This window comes from Fukomys damarensis, unplaced genomic scaffold (genome assembly GCF_012274545.1).
Source record: "Fukomys damarensis isolate Sample0158 unplaced genomic scaffold, DMR_v1.0_HiC HiC_scaffold_23, whole genome shotgun sequence".
NCBI lineage: Eukaryota > Metazoa > Chordata > Mammalia > Rodentia > Bathyergidae > Fukomys > Fukomys damarensis.
In genome coordinates, this window is record NW_022900935.1 from 34,618,702 (window position 1) to 34,644,041 (window position 25,340).

General features: G+C 44.5%; 1 protein-coding gene and 1 long non-coding RNA gene across 11 annotated transcripts in view; one reads left to right on the forward strand and one right to left on the reverse strand.

The window, feature by feature from the left end:
- The window catches only part of Dab1 (DAB adaptor protein 1), a 768,539-nt gene that overhangs the window by 168,300 nt on the left and 574,899 nt on the right, over nt 1-25,340 (reverse strand). The window lies entirely within an intron of this gene.
- LOC104847962 lies at nt 13,934-23,770 on the forward strand. The gene is made up of 5 exons (XR_776264.1): nt 13,934-14,112; nt 15,015-15,266; nt 17,390-17,627; nt 22,964-23,047; nt 23,592-23,770. It is a non-coding gene; the product is annotated as an uncharacterized LOC104847962 (long non-coding RNA).

A 25,340-nucleotide genomic window follows, 5' to 3' on the forward strand; every position in this document is an offset into this window, starting at 1 on the left:
CTCCCCTCTCCTCCCCTCCCCTCCCTCCCTTCCTTCTTGCTTGCTTTCTGTACCGGGGATCAAACTTGGGAACTTGTGCTTGTGAGGCAGGTGGTCGAACCACTGAGATTCATTCATTAGACGGTTTATGTTGGGTTCAAATTTATATATTTTCAGTTTTTATTCCACTACACAGTAAGAACTGAAAAATAACATACAATTGCACATGCAATGCACCTAAGATAGCTTGTGATAACAATTATTCTAAAGCAAAACTGAACCAAACCAAGAAAGGATAATAACTTCCATCTCCCTGCCTCGTGGAGATTAAAGAACAGCAATAAGGCATAAAAATGTGCTGTTTTAAATGTTTTCTTTAACTAAAAATGATGGGCTCACTTAGGCTGATCCTAATGAAGGGGAAACAAATTTCACATATTTAGCAAGGGGGAGTGATGAGAATCTGCTGCTTAGAGAAAGTCAACATGAGTGGCATCTTCAGATTCCAAGCAAACCTCAACCTCATTGAGCAATCTGGAAAATCACTGCGTAGGCTGCACGCAGACCTAGGGCCCCTGGGGTTTGGGTGGCTGAGGAGGGAGGAACTGGAGCCCTGTTCACTGAGGTGGGGCAGGGCACTGAGGCAAGCCGTGGAGTTCAGATAGTCCACTGGCTGCTGCTTTAACTTAAAGGAGATTCTGGCTCAGACAGCAGAGGCAAATGGTGGACCAACATCGGAAGCAACAGTCTGCTAAACATCTCTGAGCCTGGAAAACCCAAAGGGCTATATCCCATCCTTTGTACCTGAAGCCATTAATGAGTTCTTAGAGGAGCGATGCTCGGGGAGGGACAATGATAGGTGAGAAGTCAATTTAATTTTCATCCCGGGCTTGATATATTCTTAACATGACCCTATGAGAGTTCATGTCAGATGTAAATTGTGTATTTGTCCCTGATTCAAATGCCAGATCTAGTCTGCATTCCAGGTTCATTCCTGAGCCATTAGCTGAATTTAACAAAAAGTGGCTCTATTCACTATGAACCAATTTCCCCCTGCAGTTGTTATTACAGAAACCATGGAAATATATCATCTTGAATCTTCAATCCTATCTGGTTTGAAAGCCAGGGTGATGGGGGTGGGGAAGGGAAATCCCCACAACATAGTTATTGGAAATATTTTTGCACACTTGAGACAATTAGCTGTTAAACTGAACTTTCTTTCCTTTGCTCTGTGTGCATGTGGGAGGGCAGCAGGGAGTCTCGGTCTCCTGTAAGTTTATAGTGGTTTATGATGACTCTTTTGTCAGTCACAGGAAAAGTACAGGCGCAAATTCCCTGTGATGAGTGTTATCATTACGTATACCTAAAATGTACTAATGAGTGTGTCACTTAAAAAAAAGGAAGAAAGTAAAAAGGAAGCAGAGTGCAGATTTAGTCAGTGGTTCCACCGCCTGCCTAGCAAGTGCAAGGTCCTGGGTTCAATCCCTGGTACCCAAAAATGAAAAATAAAAAATCATTTTAGGGCTGGGGATTTAGCTCAGTGGTTCCACCACCTGCCTCGCAAGCCAAGGTCCTGGGTTCAATCCCTGATATCAAAATAAATAAATAAATAAGTATAAAAAGAGAGCACTGCTACAGATGGTGGACACAGGGCCTTATGAAATTAACCTGTCAACCAGAGCATCAAAATAGAATTTCAAAATTTAAATTTTGAAATTTTGAAATTTTTTAAAATTCAAATTTTAGAATTTGCCTTTCTTGTCTCTGTTTGTTCTACAGTGGTCTAGAAAACAAACGAACACATGAGGGTGAGGGATATGAAACAGCTACCCATGAAGAGCCCTTCTTTAATGGGCACTGTTCACCCCCAGGCTATTGTGCTGACCCTCCTACCTAGCTGTTGATTTTCACTCCCAGTCTTCACAGACTTCTAAAACAACTCAACTTTGCAAACTCCATTTGGAAATGGTAAGATCAGACTTAGGCACAGGGGATCAGAAATTTGGGTGTCTTTGTCTTTGTGCCCCAGGACACCCTCTTTGCCTCCTCGGAGACCACCTAACTCAAGTTTTCTCAACCAATTTCAACCCAGACCCTATCTTGGCTAATAACAATTTTCACATCACAGAGCATCCTTCCCCCTATGTCCCTAGGGCTGCGCACTCTAAAGGTTGAAACAGCTACACTAATCACATTAAGTGTTCATGGTTAATGTCGTCACATGTCAGCAATCCAGGACATTTCGGCTTTTAGCTGGGGGCAAAAGCTTAATCCGAAAAGCAAACCTCTGATGGAGAGCATCCACAATTCAAAGTAGAGCTGTGATGGAAAGATTTAAGATGTGTGGATCGGAGGGAGGGTAAAGGTTGTTTGAGGCAATTCACTGGGGCCCCTGAAATAGTCTCGCCTGGGAAAGAGTCTTTTACACTACTCTAGTCCTAGGTACTAATGGTGAAATATGTCGTCTAGCTCCCTACAGTCACTTCCCCTGAATTCTCTTCTCTTTCCTCAGCACACAGAACCTTCCATGCATGAACGTGATTTATTCCTATGGAAGAAACAAAGCTGGCTATATCCTCTGCATGGCTAACTATTGCTCATCTCTGAACACCCAGTTCAAATCCAACTCCTCTCAGCACCTTTTCTCCCCTTGCCTCACTCTCCTTTAGAAGAATGAACCCTTCTCTCCCTCCAGCTGCTTGACACAGCAGTTGGTATATTGTTAATCCATGGAAGTGGTGCCTAGACTTGGAGACATTTCTAGGAGGTCCACTTGGGGGCACTCTCCTAGGGACTGAGACACAGCAAGCCTGAAGTGGTGACACACTGCAAGAGGATCTGTTTTGGGTGATGTTTTGATGTTGGTGGAGTAGTTTGTAAAGCTCCCATCTTGATTAACCCATCCAACCTCATTGTAATGGCTCGCGCAAAACTGAAAGGCAGAACATAACTATGGTTATAAGCAAAGATGTGAAACCAGGCCATCTGGGTTCAAACCCTGGCTCTAGCACTCACCGGCTATGAGACCCTGGGAGAGTTACACAACCTCTTTGGGTCTGTTACCTCAACTATAACATGGAAATATCAGTACTTAATACATACTTGTGGTGAGGATTTTAAAAATTATTATAAATCAGGCTCCTAATTGAAAGACAAGAGATACCATGGCCAATAGCTATCATTATCTTTGTCATCTACACAAAGTTCAGATGCCCAGCCCTATCTCAGTAACCTTTCTTTGTAGAATAAGTAAGCCAGTATTTTGCAGATAATCGACAGTAAAAGTGGAAAGGAAGGAAAGAAAGTGATATTCAGAAGAAAAATGCAGCTTTGGTGGAAGGAAATCAGTGGGGACGAAGAAAAGCCCCTGAGTTCACTTGACAGCTGGAACTCTACCAGAGCGAGGCTCACTGTACAGATGAGGAAAAGCAATGCCCACGGATTGATGGTCTGGGAGCTGCCTTCAAATGCTGAAGCTCAAGTCCATGAAGGGCAGGATCCTCACAGCCTTGCTGCTTGGCACAGACCTGATAATCAATGGGCCTTCTGAGAAGGAGCTGATCAATGCACTTCACAACACTATCATTGAACACTTCTCTCGAAAATGCCCATGACGATCTACTATACAACCTAATTGAGGGAATAGATTAAATGTTTCCCTATCTCCTTGCATAAAACCTGCCAACAAAGACTGGAAAGACCGCACAAGGAACGCAATATGCAGACTCCCAAATCAACTAATTCAGGGGAATTTTGCTGGTTGCATAAAATTATTTCCTCTGCTGATTTGCTACCCAAAATTCAGAGAAAGTGTATGCATGAGGAAGTCTGGTGTACATTTGCATCCCGGGTAGGCCACATCCTGGCTTGGGAGTATAACATCAGATATTCAAATGGAGAGCTATACCTCCTTATCAGTGATGTCCTAAAGAGTAAACGTCATATTGCAAATCAAGTTCTCAGCACTCAGATGAGCATGCATGTACTTGAAGAATTGCAGCAACAGACACTCAAATATATAAGAAACGTCTAACAAGAGCAGCTATGGAGGATGAGTTTACTGTGTCCCAGGTGCTCTGTGTGTAGGAAGGAATCTCACAACTTGATTAAGAAAGGAATTAAGAGTGTCCCCACCCAGGGGAGAGCCAAGGACCACGAAGGTTGACACGGCCCAAGCTAGAGAAGGGGTGAGTGGCAGGAAAGGGGCTGGAGCACTGGATGGTCTACCCACTGTACCCTAGGTCACAAGGTCTCCTGCTGGGTGCACACCAGATGGGAGCTGCACTGTATGCCTGTGGTACCTGGAGGAGAGATTTTACCCCTGCTCCAGGGAACCTCTTTCTATGATGGGGATCCTGGAAGTAGAAACAGCACTGAGTGGCAGCAAAATGTAGCTGTAAAATGAGTTCCAGTGGAGGGAGCCAAGGCTGCAATAGCATGGAACAGTTCCAGCATCACGGCAAGCTTTCCTGGGCTGCACTCAGGGCATTAACTCCGGAGGAGCTGGGTGGCCTGCCACAGTGCACCTGATGGTGCTGGGGAGCTGCTGTTGTCAGCAGAAGGGTGACAGGGACACATTAGGACTTAGAGAAGTCATCTAGACTGCAGCTGGAGCTTGCAGTGTAAGATAGGGAGAGGTTTGGATACTAAGAGAAGTAAAGACTGTGAAAGTTGCCAACAACCTGAAGAGATGGAGCAGCACAGAACATGTACAGACATGCCCAGGAGCTGGGACCAGAGGACCAAGTGTGTTTAGCAAGGGGAGGAAGGATTAGCAGTTCCCAAGGATCACAGGCAGAGAGCATGCAGAGTGTATTCAGAGAGAAGCTGGGGTATGAAACTGAGGAGGACGGTGGAGAGCTGAAAGGAGCCAGAGGGTTGGTGAGATCGTTCCTGGCCCATCTGTCTTTGGCTCATCTCCTGGTGGAGATGCCTACCAGGCAGCTGGAGGCAGGAACCCCAACTGTGTCACCAAACCGCAGTTGTTCTCAGTTACTGATGGCCATATTATAGCTCACCCGGAGCACCAAGCCCTGCACTATGTAGGAAAAGATTTAGAAAACCACATAACATATCCGTTCCTCAGAGGGTACCTAACTTCTGGGAGGAAAATGGCAGTCCTCTCAGGGGACAGCCACAATTAGGAAGAGAAGAAACAGTCAACAATGGGCTGGGGGAGTGGAGATGCAGGTGAGGAAGAAGAGAATAATGAAAGTGTCCCAGAGAAGGTGGCTTTTGGCTCAAGGAGGGCAGAGGATGTGGGAGATATCATTGGTCCAGATTGATGGTGAGAAGAGAATCTATCGAATAGTGATCGATTTTCCTAATAACATGTGAACTGTAAAACCACTGCTCTCCAATTTGTCTTACCTTTTTTAAAGAAATCAAACAGACAATGCTTTCTAACAGAACTAAGAGTCCATTATTTAAATAGAAGTAGAAAAAGTGCTGGACACTAGGTTAGTGGGAGGAGCCTGGTACTAGGGCAGCTTGGCCCTTCCAAAACCCTTCGTGAACCTCAGGTGTTTCAAGCCAGGGCCAATTTCTATCATCTAGTTCAGGTACTTGGAACATATTTTAGAGAAATAGATTCCTCTATTACACAGATTCTAGCTGTTCTTGCTCTCACCTGCCCCATTTTCCCTGAGAAGTAGACCAGCATCTTCAAATACCTATATGATCTTTCTCCCTCCAGCCTGCAGCTGCCTTCTGCTAAATACTCCTCTTTGGCTTTTCCCAGGAAAGATCTCCAAATGCTTACCCTGGCCAGTGCCTGCCCTCACATAAGAAGGCAAGATCATCAAATATTAATGACTCTGGCTCAGTGACCAGCATAGGAAATGACACGTTTTGAAACCCTCCCCCTGATCACACAATTTTTAGGTTCTACCTCAAAGAGCACAGCTGGTTCATGTGCTCCTGGACTCACATGGGCTGATGATGGGCTTCCAGTGCGAGGTGACCCACTGCAGCACCACACACACACACACACACACACACACACACACACACACACACACATTTTATACTCATTCATACACCTTTTACACTCATACCTGTGCTTACCAATATCCCACCCATACTTCTTCACTTTCATTTAAACACCACTCACTGAAGAATGGCTTCTTCTCCTCAAGCCAACTGGTAATTTTCTCTCCACTCGAGCCCAAGAGTGTATAATCCAACAAGCATATCTGGACACACAGACCATCCTGGTACCAAACACACACAGATGGACAGCAGAGGTCACAACCTTGGCAAGATTCTTGTTCTTCTTTAGAGATGGTCCGGGTTTTACATCCCACCCCATGATCTTGGCATACAGGTCTTCTTGAACCAGCCAAGCTCTTGCTCACTCCTAGGCCTTTGCTCATACTGCTCTTGCTCCTCGGCATGTCCTTCCTTCTCTGTACCAGGCTAACTCCCAACACACCTTCAGAACTCCACTGAGGGAGGGCATTTCTCTCAGGGAGTCTACAGCGTATGCCTCTAAGCCTATGTGAGGCATGGCCTTTGTGACCACAGAGCATCCCAGGCATTCTCTCCCCTTACCATGCTACTCATTGCTTCATTTCAGAGATGCCACTCTGGCTACAACACCACAGCAGGATCGAGAGAACAGAAGTCTGGAGCCTTGAAGACAAGTAACAAATTGGCAATGGCAGCAACACAGGAGGCCAGAGCTGTTAGTCTATCAGTCTATCTTGGTTACCCAGGCACAGAGAAGGGACACTTACAGGGCAGAGTCTCAGAGAGAATGCAAGAACTTCAAGAGTTGCATGAGAAGAAGGTAGAGCAAGAAAGAATAGAGAGGGAGATCCGGAAGGCAAGAACTGACTGAGAACAAACTTTTATGGACAGCTTCCCACATAAAAGGTCTTTCACAACATAATACTTAAATCTTCAAACAGCTTTGAGAAGTAAAAATTGCCATCTCCTTTGTAGCACATATGTTCAGTAATATTGTCAGATCTGGAGGTGGTACAAAATACATTGAACTCAGAATCCCCAAGTGAAATATTCTGAACTCATAATAGAAGGTTTCTGACTCTACTCCAGAAAGTCAGGTAGATTCTCCCAATTCTCAGAGCTGGGAAGTACCAGGACATCTGTACTTCAAGGACTGCACTTGGAGACCTGTCACCCATACCACAGATGCCTTAACAAACCCCTGACTGTGGTTTCTGCTGGGGAAGAACAAAGAACATTCATCTACAAGGATCCCTAATGTACACCTGGGACTCATAGCTCAAAGCAGTTAACTGTCTTTTCCTGGGCAGAGATCAGTGGGCCTTACTGTTTTAAGTGCCTGCCAGTATCACCCTGGCACTTTGTAGGATATCTGGAAAAGGTGAATCTGAGACTCTGAGGGTATAAGCATTTCAAATGCTCCATAGAAGTTTAAGGTGCAAGCATGTGGTCAGACTCACTATATCCAATCTAATCTCCTCAATGAGTAATTACTTCAGATTTTCAACTCTCTCCAGTGTATGCCAGAAACACCTCTGATTCTCAAGTCCAGGATTAATACAGAAGAGACAAACTCAGACAAGCCAGTGCAAGGTGTCTAGCTCTCCACCTCTAGGACACAATCAATCAGCATGAGCTGCACATATTTATTTCTCACTGCTCTGCAGATAAGGATTATAGGGATATAAAAGAAGACCACACTGTAAAACATTATTTACTAGTGGGCCAAGGGGTTTCATGAGAATCTGGCTTTACACTTTCCATTTGCCACTGAAATAATGGAATGCTACATGGCTAATAATAAGCCACAGGCCTTGATTAAATACCCAATCCATAATTCAATAAAGAGCTTGTGCTGACATAATCAGCAAAGAAGGACCCTTATGAATACCCAAATAAGCCAAAACCTGAAATGTATGAATCAGCACTCACCCCACAGAGGCTTATTATTTGTAAAGTGTGTAGACCATTTTTCTTCCAGTACCCAGTTTCACAGATTTCATAATTAGCAAAGCTGCATCCACAGAGCAGGATACACTGTATTCCAAAGGAAGCCATGCCAGGCTATTAGAATGCTTTGCTGGAAATTTACCTGCTCTGTTCCAATTACTTAAAGGAAAAATATGTGTTCTCTAATGAACAATGTACTGTCAATTAGCGAGGTACTGAAAATTCCCAGAAGATTGACTCAAGGTTGATTGATTTCCATTTTGGACTCAAATGACAAATTTTGATGGCTACTGTCACCTCCAAAAAGGTGAGATTTAAAAGGTTCCAGGATGTGAGCTTTCCACTTTTTAGAATAGCATCAAAACATCACATTGCACATAATATTTTAAAGCATGTACATACTTTAAATGAGGGACTCACTTCTGTGATTCCCCAGACTAACTTTATTTTTTATAGCTACTCTAAATTATTGAAATGAAGGTTGTGTTTGTTTGTTTTTTCCTTTGACCACTAGGAAGCTCAGAAACAAATCTACAGTCCAAGCCAACAAACAGACAAATAAACAAAAAAAGAATCTTGCATATTACCTATCATCAATTTCCTTGTTTCTGTCAGCATTATCTAATTGTATGCCTTACAATGTGACCATCCCTAGAAATCCCTGACATCCTCCTTGCAATAAGGCAGAGTGTAAAGAAACACAGTATCTTACCAGAAGGCATCATACTTTACACAGCAATTTAAATGATTGTGGAAATGGTATATAGGTGAAATCTCGAATAAAATACTTCAAAAATGAACTGAAAGAGCATTAAAAGTGGAGTTGGGAAGGCATCAGAGGACCAAGACTTATACATATGCCTCTCCAGCTGCTGCTTGGAAACCTTAACACTGGAACTGGTCAAGTTTGTAAAAACAACCATGGTTTTGTAAAAACCATCGCGTCACACACAGATGTATCTGTCGCCAATGAACTTTCTCACCTGGAGACAGTCCCAGTAATCAATCACGTATAGCATGGTGATGTACAAGAAGTATGAGAAATAACTTCTATGCACCAGGCACCTTCCTTTTTGTGTAACTTATATTTCCTTTGTCTTCTATTTCTCCTTCCTCCTAAGAGCACATACAATCTGAACTTCTTGAAAGCATTCATTCAGAGCTTTCTGAGTCAGTGTTTTGAATTTCAAACTGCATTTCCCAGGATCCTAAGCAAAATTCTTTTGCTCTCCGTGGTTCGTTCTCCTGACTTTTGACATCTCTAAGCAAAAATTTTGCAATGATAATGTACTCACATATATGTTCTTCTCCCCAGTTGTGAGCTAAGGTCCTAGAAAGAGACTAGGAAGTCTGTCTGGCGTTTTACTATAAGGGGAGGGGGTAAGTAGATATCATTTTATTTTCAGTCTATTTTGTGTCCCACTTAGAAGTTCTAAATGGCGTTGCTGATCCTGGTTGATCTCTCAGCCCTGACTGGATTACAGAAAGAGAGGAGAGAGACACGGATGGATGGACAGACAAGACAGAAGGATGGACAGTTTGCAAGAAGACAGTCCTCTCCAGTGTTTGTAGATTTTCCTTATGAGTCAGCGTTCTCTGACAGTGTCTCAGTCTGTCTGATCCGCAAGAGAAGGCAGTAAACACTTTTTAAATGGGGCTGTGGACACAAAAGGGATTCTGTGCAAACAATGTGAGGAAGTCAGTGAGACTGGAATTTGGTTCACAGCTAATTAAAGAGTGCTTCCTTGGGACCCAGAAAAAAGGCACTGAGAGTTGTCATGGGAATATCTTCACACCTCACTCGCCGCCGGGGGTCATCGCAGAAGAAAAGTGTGTGTGTGTTCAGAAATACTGTCAAAGCTTTAATGTTTCCCTACCACATCTACATTGCTTCTTCTTATAACTTTCTGGAACTGAGATTTTTCTTCCATTTTGTTTCTGTGAAAAAACCAAAAATGGTTCAACTGACCAGTGACTTGAGACAGAGATTAGAGCATAGTCCTAGCCTTTACTATTTGCTGCAACCACCACGTTGATTCCCTTCCAGTGCCTCGGTAAAAATAATTACAGCTAACATTTGTGGAGTCTTTCTTCCTAAGCACCACAGGCACTTTGTTCAAATAGATCACCTTAAAATTTTTCTCACTTAATCTTCATAATAACACCCTAGGGGTGGTTACTTATTTTCAGTCTAGAAATGGAGTCTCAAATAAGTATTTTTCCAGGGGTTTCACAGCTCAGAGGGTGGGTGAGGGAGGGGAGTAGAAGTTAGAATCCAAGCTCTCTGGACTCCTCTTGACCAGCCCATTCCACTGGCTTCATCAACAGCTGTGCTACTTCTTGCCTCCACGATCAGAGAAAGCTCTTAACATCAGTCCTCTTCCCTTCTCTCCTACTTCCTGCTATCTGCTTTTCACACATAGAACCTGGAGGCTCATTTCCCAGGAGCCTCACCCTCTGAGGGGTTCCACTGTGAGACATAACAGTTGACATTTGGAAAGTCACAAATACAGTCTTCTATCAACACTCATCAGACAAAAACAAGGATATGGCTGCTTTTCAATCAAAGCTGCTGAAACCTTGGTCTCAGAGATCCCCTCTCCCCTCAGGGAATACAGCAACCTAGTTATCTCTCAAATTATTCTGACCTTCCAAGGCCAAGTCCTGTTAGCTCTTCCTAATCCAAAAATAATTAGTGGATAACAGACCCCAGCTTGTTGAGACAGAGAGTTATTTGTAGGGAATTTTCTTGGCTGAAGCAAATGGTTTTGCAGGAATCACTAACTCTAATAGATTGTCCTAGGCTCCAGCCACCTGCTTCGGTAGCCCCCTGTCATCTCTGACAGCAAAAGGTCAGGCAGGTCAGGATGATGATCCTGGAGATACAATGTTGCCACCACATTGTCACAGATGGGGAGAATTAGGCCCATGTCCCAGCCATCTGGAGAGGAGACTGAGTGGATGGTCAAAGGCATTCCAAGGAAGCAAGCAGGAGCACAGGTTACAAAGACAGGGAGGCCTGTCCAAAACTGGGGTACTGGCTGGCTCTGAGAAGGGTTTTGACATTTGTTGGCAGAGAAATGGAATGGTAAATAGTAAACAAGGCAGAATAATTGTTATGGCTTGTCACAGTCCAAGGGCTACTGCAGGAGACCTAGAAATATATGGCACCGGAAGGTGACATCAGAAGTTGGTATTTCACGGCGGGGCCAAGAGCTTGAGGCACAGTGTTCCAGTTCACTGTGGCCCTTGCTCATACCTGTAACCAGTTTCCAGGTGAAGCTGTTCTGCTATTCCAGCGATAATACTTTAAGAACCAGCACCACATAAAGGAGAATTCAGAAGAAATGCTAGAAGGAAAGAGGCCACTGTCTGTGGTAACCAATACATGTACAGCGCTCACCACTCCAGGAGGATGGTTTCATTCATTCCTCTTAATGAACGTTAAAGCAGGCTTCCCAAACCTCCCTGTGTAAGTGGGACACTTAGGTCCAGAGAGGTCACATGGCCTGGTTAAGATCACATAAATAGTAAGGGGCAGAGCCATAGCCAGAAATGCAAGTTTTCAAGGCCTTTAAATTAACCCAGTCGCTCTAAAGACAAGCTCCAACCTATCTAGGTGAATTTCAGAAAGACCTGGTGACTCGACTCCTGAATTTACACTATTTACAGTAAAATGTCTATTCAACCTTTCCCCCAGTAAGTAACAATGCAGCCAGCTTCTGCACATCTCTAGTGCCCAAATCCAGTACAGTTAAAATGAATCACGGAGAGCAATGCAGAATTCTACCTCAGAGACCATCGCAAAGGGAGGGCGGAGAAACAGAAGCACAGCAGTCCACAGCTGGCCTCCATGAGGGGCTGGGGTGTGCCACAACACTGACTGGGGATTCCAGGCCTGAGCTGTCTAACAGGCTGACGGAGGGACACTTCAGAACTACATGTCACTTTTGTATAAAGGACTTCTTATCTGAAGAAGAGAGTTCAGGTCCAGAGAAACTACTTATATGCCAAAGGGCACTGCACAAGTTTCTTAACTTAGCCGAAGTTTAGTTTCCTTCCCTAAAAGACTGAACTATGTATGTCAGCTCTGCTACCTCACAGGACTCACAGTGCTCCAAGAGAAATAATGCAACCATGTACAGGCTTGCTGGATCCTTCACAGGGAACAGTAGGATCAGTCATAGGAGACGCCAAGCACAAGATGATGGGGGAGGAACTTGAAAGTGAGGGTCCTTCATTTACGACCTTCTCTACCATGTGGATTTTACCCAAAGCCTAGCTTCTTTCTCTGAGATACAGAAATGCCCACACGAGAGCCTGGGAGTGTAGTGCAATCGATCTTCTTGTACTTGAGACACACTTTGGGAAGTTACAAATTTGTAGAGAATGCTTTAATGGATTTAAAGACTTAAAATAATGGGCCTGGGATTTAGCTCAGTAGTACAGTGTCTACCCAGCAAGAACAAGGTCCTGAGTTCAATCCCCGATACAAAAAAAGAAAAGACTCAAAATAAAACCAACCAGCAATCATGCCCAAACACTACTCTAAAGGGTCTCACTGGTCAATAGCCAAACACTACTACTATAGGATCTCATTGTTTACTATCAGCCCTCCCTTAACACTGTCTCGTGTCTTAAGCAAGCTCAACCATGGATACTCCCAAGTCAAAGCTCCAAGACCCAGGTCTTCCTCTTCCAGTGACACCTTCATCTTCTCCCCTTGGCTCACAGAAATTTAAGACAATCTTCTACTATCTGTTGTTCAGTGGGCTCCAAAGTTCTGTGCCACACACAGGTCAGAGTGGTGCCTTGGGTGGAAAACCCATCTCCCATCTTGACCAAAATGCTGGGTTGAAAAGTTTATATCACACTTGGCTTCTGGTGCAGAGAAGGGAGACAGGAAGTTTGATCCTCATTGGGCAATGACTCATTCTGAGTGCCAGTTTCCTAATCTGTAACATATGGATAAAAATGGGAATCCCACGGCCTCCCACGGCTGCTGTGAGACTCAAAGCACAGGAGGGATGTGAAAGTAAACAGAGAATCATCCTGTAATAATGCAGTATAGCAAGAACTAAAACCACAAATTTAACAACTGCTCTTTGTATCAGAAAGGCTGCAAAGCACAGCGGTTAAGAGTGTGGGTCCAAACTATGGCACTGGAACTATACAAGTGGTTTCAAATCCCAGGTCTTCTGCTTACTTCCTTTGGGTAAGTGACTGAAGCTCTCTGATCCTTAGGTTAATCATCCAGGAAAGAGGGTTAAATGAGTGAAAAGGGAGAAAGCCCTGAGAACTGTGCCTGGAACTCAGGACGGGCTCTCTGAGGCCAAACTGCTGGTATGATGACCATAACCATGAGCACAGCCACGAGCTTGACTGTAACCCTATCGTCATGACCATGAGCATGGCTGTGACTGTTAGCCTGAGCATTAAACCTTATTGCAACATGAGGTTCGGTGTGACTTTCTACCCCCTTTCCCCATTCTCACCTGTCCTAGCACAAGAGCATCTGCTGATACTTACATAAGGTGTCTCGAGAGCACAAAAAGGGACCTTCTCTGTCTCTGCCCAGTACACATGCCTGGAGGGGCCACAGTACCTTAAGAATGATGAAGAGCACTGACATTCATGGAGTGCACAAGGCTGACCACTTAAATGCATGCTTTTGTGTAATCTGTATCTCTTTGGAATGTGTAGATGTGAACTACCACGTTCTCTTTTTGTACAGTAAGGAGGCCACGGTGCAAAGCAGTGAAGTCACATGTACAAAGTGCTACTGCCAGAAGTGCTACAGCCAGGGCTTGAGCCCATTCCCTTTTCATTCACTTCCAGGACCACTGGAGCTCAGGTTGCTCCTGCCCACTGGGGAGCGGGTAAGCACACAGGCTTGAAGTTGGGTGGGGCCGTGCTCCAGACACACAGACTTGAAGTTGGGTGGGGCCGTGCTCCAGAATCCCCCACTTGCATGACTATAGGCCACCCCTTTGTTTGGCTGTGAAGCAATAATGAAGAAGAGGCTGTAGAGAGACACAAGCATGGAATCCACAACTCAGTGACTAGAGGCTGTTACTAGAAATGATTCGAGTACTCAGCCTTGTGGGTGGGCAGCAGGGCTCCAAATTTCCCTTAAAAAAGACAAGTCCAATAGGCCAACTATAAAGTACGTGAGGCACGATAGAAAATTCTGGAAGGTGAAAAGAAATAGCAGTAAGAAAGAGGAGATCAACTATGAGGGTGGAGAAGGGGAGGAGGAAGGGTCACTAGGGAGGGGAGGGGTGGTGGGGGATGGGGGAGCCTGCATGCAGGGTGATGGATGTTTTGTTACCTTGGTTATGCTAATGGCTTCCTAAGTATACACATCAGTCACGGTGTATCAAAACGGTGTACTTTAAATATATCCAATTTATTGTATAGAAATTGTACATCTATCTATCTATCTATCTATCTATCTATCTATCTATCCATCTATCTATTTTTCTGCTAGGAATCAATCCCAGGATCTCACACATGCTAGGCAAGTACTTCTACCACCGAGTTACATTTCTGGCTCTTACATCTGTTTCATTTTAATTTTTGTTAGTACGTGTTTGCAGTGCACACAAAGATTATATTCACCATGGGAAGTTAGTACATATACACAACACTCTTCATTCTTTTTGCTTCCTCTTCCCTGTCCTCCTTCCCGTTTTCCCTCATCTCTTTGCCTCCTTTTCATTTGCAAAAGTTCTATTTCCCTGTTTCCTGTTATTTTTCATTTTGCTTTTTAAATTATTTATACTTCAGGTTTAAAAAGCATGTGGTATTTCAGCTTCTGTGTCTGATTTATTTCACTTAACATTATGGTCTGAAGATGCATCCGTTTTTGTACAGATAACTGAAATTTATCCTTCTTTGCTCCATTGTGTTTAAATACCATGTTTCTGTATCTGTTCGTCATAGATGGACTCATAGGTTGCTGCACACAGCTGTCTGCAAAATAGCAGGTCTAGCATATGAATGGGTGCTTTCCACTAACAGAAGAACCAGCTTCACTCTTACTAGCTCAGCACAGCATTCTGGAGATAAGCGTGTGAGCTCACTTCCCAACTAATCTCTCTTTTCTTTCCTAGTTCACCAGGTAGCAGGAAAAGATAACCAGGCAGAGACACGGAGAAGTAAGCAGGTGTTTGGCAAACTGAGGAGCTGAGAAAACGTATTGGATCATTCAATGAAACATAATGAGGAGAAGCTTTTGTTAATGAAAGAGCTTTCATAATTCTCCTTGTTAGCCCTCAATATGGTCTCGACAATTCTGTTAATTAAGACAATTTTCATCACTTGAGTCATCGGCCACCTTTCAAAGGGGTCAACCAAGCTAATAGGTAATGAAGATCCTAGCACATTACAATTATCAGACAAATGCAATTGTTCGGATAAACCAGAAATTGAAAATATTTCTGGCTCACGGGCACCTCATATTAAGAGTAGAATCAATAACGTCTGACATGGCTCTTTTTGGTGGGCAATTCACAAAATTAGTTCTTATGTATAGTAGTCTGAAAATTCACTTTTACTTGGTGTTTGAAAGCAAAGGAAAACCATATTACTAATAGTGGAAGATGACATTTATTCCAGATTTACCATACACCAGGTACTTCCTGAGCACTTCATGGATACAGTTCGGTTTGATCTACACACTAACCCTACCAGGTGGATTGCCATCAGTTTTCTCATTTCTGACAGGAGGATATGCAGTTACAGAAGGTTCAGTGACTGTACCCAGATAAATAATAAATAGCATTTGACCAACAATAACAGCTCAAATGTTTTAGCGCCTGCTATGTGCTAGAACTTTGCCAAGCACTTCCTATAATTTCCTTTTTAAAACTGGTACTAACCATACAAATGAGGTATAATTATCCTCATCTTACAGGCAAGGCAATTGAGGTTCTAAAATATTAAGTAGTTGTCCCCGGTCTCTCAGTTAATTAGTATAGAGTCAGATTCTAGGACTAGATTCATCTACTTCCAAATCCAAGGACTACTGGAAGAGCCTGTGTTTCTATGGTCCGGCTAAAACCTTCTTCTCCTCACCTCAGGTTGAAGATTTCCATTCCTCTCATATGAGAGGCAGCCACGCAAAGGGCGAAGAGAACAAACCATTTGTTTAATTTCACGTGTATGTTTTAGAGCCTTAAACGGCACAGAATGTAATCTGACTCATAGGAAATGCTTTAGAAAGCAATAAAGTAGATTAAATTAAAGTATGGGTTGATGGTGATGATTTAGCAAACTGCAGCGGTGTTAGTAAAAATGAAATAGAAGATCTCTTTGCATATTATCTCCCTAAAGAGTGTCGCCGAAGAAACACTCTTTGCACATAAAAGAATGAGAATATATACATACAATAAACATAAACTACAATAAATGAAAATCTGCTTCTTCCATAAATACTGTCTACTGAACCTACACCAATAAGGTAGAAGGACTTTAGAGCCCGAGCTGGGAGAAATGAGAAGGGATGTAAGCATTTCTAGCAGGGCTGGGTTTGAGAACCAAATCAACTCATCAACAGAGCGTTCCTTCTCCTCCCGTGTTCCTCCAGAAAACTTGAGGAAAGATTGAAGGCACGGAGCTGCCCCCGAGGAGTTCACAGTCTGGCACCAAGACATGCGTATCCAAAAGCAAGAAATGCAACAGAATGGGATGAGGGCTCTCAAAACCTCATGTTCAAAAATTGGAACAAAAGCTAGACTTCTGTGCAGGGTGCAGCCCATCTCTCTGTTGGTGTGGAAACTTGTCTCCTTGCATTCCTCCAGTACACTAAGCCCTTTCCTTTCCCCTCAGCTGACTTTGTGCTTTTAGCCAGAATGCCCGCTCTACCCATATCCTGGCCCATACCTCCCGCAACACACACCCACTTCCACTTTTCCTTTGGGAGCCTGAAGGAGGACACAATGTTTCTCAAAGGAAAGAGAGAAAAGGTAGGACAGGAATGGGATGTGGTGACTGTCCTAACACAACAGAGAGTATTAGGGGAAGAGAGGGAAGCATGGTGCCCTGGTGTGTTGGCCTGAGGAATGAGAGCAGAGCAGAAGCAAGGACCCAGGTGCAGTGGATCTGCCCATCGCAGTCAGCAGCCCGCCCTGGTTGTGTGTTCTGTGGGGACCATAGTCCGCTGGTCTTGGCAACGCGTAATTGAAAAAACAAACAAACAGAACTGTCTCTGACCACTATGTGGAGGAGAGACTAGAATTTTCCAGATGAGGAAATAGGCCGGACCGGAAAATACTTTTCCATGGTGGTTAACTAGTGAGGACGTAAGTCCCCCGCAGGGCAGGCAGGGACCCCACACGCACATGTTGAAATATCTGGCTAGCGTTTGTCACCCTGTAGTGATGTCTGCTCTGATGGGATTAGAAGAACAGGATCCCTGTCCATTTTAGTAAAACTTCTCTAGGGAAAGCAAAAATTCTAATTGCTATCACTGATTTTTTTTTTAAAGGAAGATCAACTAATGGACATCTTAAAAAACCCACACAGGGACTTTAGCAGAGAACAGGGCCTTGAGATCACCTCGCTCCTTACTGTGCAGTGGTACAGGCCACACGGGTTGCAGAAGAGATGGTCACAGCTGACATGGCTTCCTGCTGGGCAGCAGCCCCCATCCTGGAGAGTGGATACCATGGGGGCGGGAGCATAGTCGTGACAACTGTGACACGGAAGAGGACTGTGGGCCATGGGTGAGTTGCTACTTCCCGTGTCCTGGTACAAGGACAACGGTGAGTGTGGTGGACTCGTGCTGGGGAACAAAAGTGCTGCTACTAGAGTTTCAGCAATGTCAGGAGAAAGAGGAGTCTGGGGCCCAACCGAAGCTCCATGACCAGCTTCGTGACCTTAGGTCCATCACTCCCACCTCTGTGAGCCCAAATTTTTTTGGCTGTCATCAGAAGAGACCAGCCGAGACCTACCAGGGGGCTTTGGAGGTGTACGTGACACAACCGTGTGTGAAAATGATGGAGCCCCGTTGACCAGCTTCGTGACCTTAGGTCCATCACTCCCACCTCTGTGAGCCCAAATTTTTTTGGCTGTCGTCAGAAGAGACCAGCCGAGACCTACCAGGGGGCTTTGGAGGTGGACGTGACACAACCGTGTGTGAAAATGAACCAAGAGAGCCTAACGAGCGGAAGTACACTGATGGGGAAAAAGTAGTCCAAGGTGCACACTTGCCAAACAGGTGTGGAACCAAGTGACACCCGTCTCTCCGGGGGTCACTGCGACCGATTCAAAGGTTCTAAGAGAACTATGTAAATCAAGCTGTAGTTCCCTTCCTACGTTCTTATTTAAAGTTAGAACATCACAACCAAGGTAGAAAAGGAGCCCTGCCTCTTTCTGAATATTGCCCCTGTCGATCTGAAGTCCCTGGTGACCCTCTGGGTTCTCTTGCACTTATGTCTAAAGTCACCCGGCTGCGCTCATCAGCGTTGCAGAGAACATTCCTTAGTCACCTGCTTGGTAAGCACAAACATGTCAGGCACTGTAGTGGGCACAGTGGGTAGGTGTCAAATCCCAGGCCTCCTGGATGTTGTACTCTTCCTATGCTGTGGGAGGAAGGAGGGCAGTGCTCAAGAATTAAGCTTATGAAGCAGTAAGAACCCAGCTTTGCAGCTCTGTGTTACGCGGTGCACAGGTCACGAGCACAGGGTCTTTAGGCAGAGGCCCCCTGCTCACACTGAGCCTGTTGCTTCCCCCTGCATGATTTGGGGCGAGGGCTTTCACCTTTGTGGGTCTCAGTGAGTGAGGACGAAAGGAGTTAGTGCACAGAAAGCCCTTAGGGTGACGCCTGGAATTTGAGAAGAACTGAAGCATTGGTAGTTACAATTTTTATAGTTGTATCTGACCGGTCCCACAAGTGATTTCACAAACACTGTAGAAGAGAATGCTTGAAGGTGATCGATAAACTGGCAAGATTATAGAGTAAAAATAAAGCGTATTTCTATGTGACCTTCCAATTGACAACATATTTTCATACATATTGTCACTTGATAAAACAAGCTACTTGAAGCAAGCCATGTTTCTTAGCGTCTCCATCCATTACAGTCTTCATTACTTAGCCAGCATGTAGTAGGTGTGTACTCAGTGTCTGTGGAATGAATAAATGCAGACGGGAGAAGTGAGAGGGCATTTACTATGAGGCGACCACTGTGCCTGATGTCTTTTAACTCAGAGAGCTCTGGTGAATCTCTCAAGGCCACACAGCTAAGCAGTGGCAGGGGCTGAGTCTTTAACTCAAAGCCAGGCCGCACCAAATACACTTATGGGACACGAGGCATAGATTCTCAGCTCATGATCCCATCTTCCCTTGCTAGCAATGTAGAAAATGTGTCTGTCCTTTGCCCCCATTCTTATTGCAAGGACCAAGTACACCCTACCAGCAGGGGGCGCAAGGAGGTCTCCCAGGGAGACAGTTGCTGCTGCTGATCTGTGTCTCACACTAAAGGGAAAGCTCCTAAAACATGAGGGTATCTTCAGGACCCAGTGGAAAGGCACTAGCCCCTAAGTCACCCCAGGGTAAGCGATGTAAGCTGGAGCTGCTCTTTTGTTAATGAGTCAGCATGATCACAAAGCAGCAATATATCTATAGTTCCTCAGGCTAGACCCCTTCCTCAGTTGCAGTTGTTTTTTTAACTCTATCTAAGCCTCTCCCTGATGCGTTTTGAAATTTTTTTTTTTTTTTTTTAATGACAAGAATCAATGAACTGATTCCACAGGGCAGGGGGCAATTTGGGGTCCTTATCTTCTCTTTGGAGGACCCTTTCAGAACCCATCTAGTGACATGCCAATTTCTTGACTTCACCTGAGCTGAAACAAAACCAAATCAAACCTTGGCTCATTGGTAACAAGGGCAGAACCAAATCCCTTTCCTGTAGGTTTTCTGGACCTCTGTTAATGACACCCTCTTTCTGCCTAGCATAGATAAGCATTTATTCATTTATTGGTAGCAAAAAATATTATTTGCTATGTACCTGCCATGATGTCTGGGAATGTGTGTCTATAGCTTTTCTGAACAACAGCATCCATCAGGGTCCAAATCCTTTCTAGGAACCAGTCCTTTACCACCCCAGTGCAGGAGATGCCACCTCACCGCAGGCCTGTCCTAGATCAGAAGCCCATCAGGCACTTTAGTTATATCCAATGCCCCACCTGATCTGATCCCTGACTCTGCCCTTCTCTCACCTGCTCCTGGGATGGAGGGGCAGTCTGCCTGCAAGGTCTTCTCCAGAGCTCTTTCTTCTCTCAAGACATGTGCTATGCTATTCCTCCCCTCTGGTAGATCTTACCACCTGGGGAGGACGACTCTCCTGAATTTTGCCCACTATGTTAGGGTCCTCACTGTGTTTCAAAATTCTGCCAGGGCTTCCTAGGAATGGCAGATTCATTGTAAAGAAAAGAGACAAAACTGCCTGCCCTTAGGAGTTTCCCTTCCTGTGGAATATAGTTTTTTTTTTTTTCACAGAGTCCTTATAATTGTGATTATTTGAATGATCACTGCTTGGCCGTCTTTTGGTGGGAAACTGGAAAATCTAGGGTAACAGAGAAGGGTCCAAAGTCATCACTAAATCCTCAGAGCCTAGCATGGGGCTTGAAACCTAGCAGGTACTACCTAAGTTAATTCAATAAAAGTTCACAGGAACAGTGCATGAGTGAATGCATGCATACATTTAAAATTTGCATAGCATCTTACAGAGATTAATTCTTTAAATGGGTGACTGAAAAGAAAGGTGTTCAAGTTCCCACTGTCAGAAATTCAGGTAATCTATGATCTTGAAGGATTCCCTTCTAGCTCCAAAGTGTGGCACCCACACTTCTGCAAGGCAAAGGTATTCCAGAATAAGTCACATGATAGTAATTATCTTCCCCAATATGCCTATAAATAGTTTCAGGCAGCCCTCTGTCCCAGACTTGTTTCATTACTACGTTTCAGGGATGAGTTTTTAAAGGCAGATTTCTTTTTCAAGCTTTGGCAATTTGGGGGCTACAGTTGGCTTATAGAAACCATGCTTGCAGGTGCAAAAAAAAAAACATTTTGCATACATAAAAAATGCAAGGGGGTCAGGCTGAATTCCTTTGAAAATGTGGCCTTACATCTTTTTATTTTATTTTCCTGAATTTTTGATGAGGATGGATTTTGTTGGTGGGCTGCCCATTTTAATAGCACACTGGAATTTGGCAGTTCCACTTGGGAATCCATTGAAATGCAAAGAGAGGCCAGGTCTGTAAGGAGGATCCCTCCCTCTACCTGCATTCACTTGTGAAGAAGAGAAAATGTAAAGTGGAATTAACCATTAGGTTACTGGTTGAATGAGGGTTAGAAATTTGGAGTAGGGTGAGGGTGAAGGAGAAGTCTTAAAAAATAAGGAACAGCACTACACCTTCCACTTAGATCAGCACTTCACGGTTTAGGAAAGCATTTTTCCATCATCCATTATTTTATTTCAGCATTATTGAAACCCTGTGATTAAGTAATCACACTGGTACCAATTATCTTTTTTTTTTTTCCTGTACAGATCAGATCATGTAATTTCCCTACTTTGATAAGTTCAGAGAGGTCCTGTTCCTTGCAGGATTAAGTCCCAAGTCAAGATTGAGCATATGTGAATTTAGCCCATCTTCCACCTCCCTTCATTCTCTGGTAATGAACCCACAGGCTCAGGCCTTGCTGGCTCAGATTTCCCAGCACAACAAAGGAAAGGCAGTCACTTAGGTGAATGTATGCTAGGAAGTCCTGCAATCCCAGTCTTCATACTGGAGATCTGACTCGGGAACAGGACTATGGATGGGTAGACTGAGGTGCTGACACACGAGTGATTCAGGTAGATGAACAGTGGGTACAAAGATGCAGCCAAAAAGCACCATTCCCGCTAGCAGCAGCCACACTACGAACCAACCTACAATTCCTCCTATTTCCACATTTTAGACTAAGTCACAGAAAGAGCCCTCCATTCTTCCTCCTCTGGAAAAACCCATTCATCCCTCCAGGCCCTCATTTGTCATTTCCTTCTGTTAGGGACCTGATGCTGCCATCACAGGCTGCATTTTCCTGGTGCTTCTCTTGGCTCTTAAAATGACCTCATGCTCTTATCTTTAGTTTCCCTTCCCCATAAGGTCACAGCAGTCTGGAGAGGTTAAACCTGTTTCTCCAGGACCAAACCATAAAGGGCAACCTGGCCTGTGATAGGTTAAAGGTAGCCCACTCCTCATAAATAAGCAATAGCCCAGCCCCAAAATGATAAAAGGACCTTCCTTTCTTTGTTCTTATCGTCTTCCCTCTCTCCTCTCTCCCTAACCTGCCTTCCCTAATAAAATCTCTTGTCAGACCTCTCCATTTGTGGCCTAGTTGTTGAGCATCACTGTGCCTCTACACCTTCTGTGCTCCTTCTGCTTTTCCACTAAGCTTTCTATTTACCTCATCCTGCTAGACTGCAAGCTCCCTGCAAGCAAGGACTCAGCACACAGTAAGTGAGCAGGGTAGGAAACAGCTGCCCAAGACAGCCAGTAGAAGCACTGGATGAGATGCCAGGCGACTGATGGCTACCAGGCGGCCACAGCAACCAGCTGGAAAACCAGAGACCACCCTTTAACCTAAACTGGGCAAGAGCAAACTGACCCATGGGCTCCTTGTACCACTCCCACCTGACAACTGAGAATGACTTCACATGTGTCTCCTTGGTGGCCTCTATGCAGAACTGCAAGTCTCCATGGTCACCCATGACGACACCTGTGTGCTTCTCAGTTTCTGTATCTCATTTGCTTACAGGGCACCATGCACACCTGCTCTGGTTTTGGATGGCTGACTAGGCAGGGGCTGTGCCTTGCCACCTGTGGCTTAATCTCTTCTTAGAGCAGTGAAAAAAGTCCTGCAGATTTTCCTCAAAATAAATACTGCCTGCTTGCTGGTTTTGTTCTGCAACATAGGTAATTTAGAAACTACAAAATCTCAAAGAGATTAAATATCACTTCTTTTGAAATGGGAGTTGGGGGGACAGGAATCAGTCTCTCCTGTTTTCTCACTCCTCAGCAGGTCCTGTGGTACCTTAGGACCACAAAATCAAACTACTGAACTGGAAAAATCTCTCAGTGTGGCTATCAGTTGACCTGACAGGTGAGTTCTCAGTCTGGATGTGAAACATCAAGAAGAAAGGCCTAAACTGCACACCATCTGAGCCTGACCCCTAACCTGGGAACTCAGTTTGTAGAACACCCTCAGGAGAGCTTGCTGAGCCTTCACTTTCCTTGCATATATGGGAGGGAGCATAAGAGGCTTTGTTGGAATTATCCTGTGGATTATATAAAAATGTGTGTGAAGATAAACAATAAATGGAGGCTGAATTAGCAATTGTGATGAAGGTTGAAGTGCTATCTGTTATTGCCACAAAATGTAGGCATCCCTTGGTATTTGCAATGAATTACTGCCAGTACCCAGGTGGGCTCAAGTCTTTTATGGTGAAATGGTGTATGTATGTAACCTACACACATCCTCCCACAGACTAAATCATCCCTAGATTACTTATAATTCTTAACGTTATGTGAACACTATGCAAATATTTGTTAGACTGTGTTGTTTAGGGAACGATAACAAGAAAAAAATAACAACCCTGTCCACGTTCCGTACAGATGCGAGTTTTTCAAATATTTTCCGTCCCCAGATGGTTGAACCCAGGCACCCAGATCCCTCTGAGACAGAGGGCAGTCTCAGTCTCTCCGTCATGGTGACCGGAGGTGTGTGCCAAGGAGGCTCCAAGAGACAATAATTCTCCATCTCCTTCTCCACTAAAATACAAATGGCGACACAGGCTTTAAAGAGCTTTTGAAAACAGAGGTAAAAGATGGCAGAAACAATTTCTCCTAGGAGCCTCTCATCTTTAGAGTGGCCGGCTGTTTTGTGGAAAATGCGAGTGTACTTTGCAATGCATTGTGGTAGTTTCGGCAAAGAGGATTCCTCTCAGGGAACAGGGGCCTCTGCGTGTTCCCCGCGTCAGTAGGCAGCGTTCTTCAGGAGGGTTACTGCGATACTCCCTCCGAGACATGGTCCGTGTTAGTCTTAACAGTTTCACCTGAAGCCTTTCATTCTCTTCTACACACCCTGCTCTCCTTCTAATACTTAGTGGGCAGCTCCAGTGTGCTAGGCACTCTGTGCCGGGAAACCCATAATCGCAGACATTGTCTCTGCCCAATTTGGGCTTAGCCATGGTGTGAGCAGAGGGGGGACTTAAAAAAGTCCTCCTTTCCAGAGTCCCAAAAGGTAGCCAGAAGACTGCAGGATGATGGTTACCAAGGCGAGAAGCACATCTCATCCTTACTAAAATGGGCACGGTGAGACCAGCCGCTGTACTCAGACAGAGAACTAAAAGTGAACTTTTAACTCACTAAGTGTCAGAGACTGCAGGGTGGAGCCAGGGGCCCCTCACATAACTGTCACAATCACAAGCCAGGGGTTACTGCTCTTATCCTACGGATAAGACAACTGGGGCGCACAGGCGCCAAAGCCGCTCATCCAAGGTCACACAGCTAGTAGGTGGCAGACCCAAGACTGTCTCATCTCACTCCAACTTGCTTCTCTAGCGCCCCAGCTTAACAAATCTAATTTTCTTAGCATGTACAGTGCCTCCAAGTACATTCGAACAGTACAAACCAAATGACTGCCACAAAGAGGCATCAGCAGAGACACCAAGAAACCTCTTGCTTTTATTGGCTCTTCTCCCTCTCTTTTTCAATGCTCTCTCCAGTACCAATTTACTTTATTCTTTTCAATGAGCATTTATCCAATTTAAAGTCAATGAAAAATAATGTACATTTTTCAACAAGTTTACATTAGGCACTGTAGAAGTGCTTATGTGCTCTGTAGTGCTGATGGTGTGGGAGCACAGAGCACATCTGAATGTCTGTAATTGAAGTCCAAAGGGGTTAGCAGGAAGCTGTCTTTGTTCGGTAATTTAGGTAACTAAGAGCTTGTTAGAAAGGCTTTGTGGGAGAAGAGGGGAGGCAGGGGGAAAAAGGGAAGGGAGGCAGACAGAAAGGCTTAGAAAGGGGAACTAGAGATGTTCAATCCACGGGAAATGATCTTCCATCACCACCACCTCCCTGGAGGGGAAATGGTATCTTCATCCCCCAGATGCAACATACTTGGCAGCCAAAGGATTTAGCTTCTGTTTCCAGCTCTACAAGTTTCCAGCCCGCACTGCCTCCTTGGTAAACTCTGGCACGCTAATAGAGGACTCCAAGAAAGAAGGCAGCAACATCAACATTAACAGGCTTATCTTTACTTCTCCCCTATATTCAAGTCAAAATTTCAAGACCCACATGCTTCCTCCTCCACATGTCCCATATCATTCGTTATTTTCTTTATTAAGCAATTTAGTGCCATTGTGTGCCAGGCGGTGGCTCCTGGGTCTTTG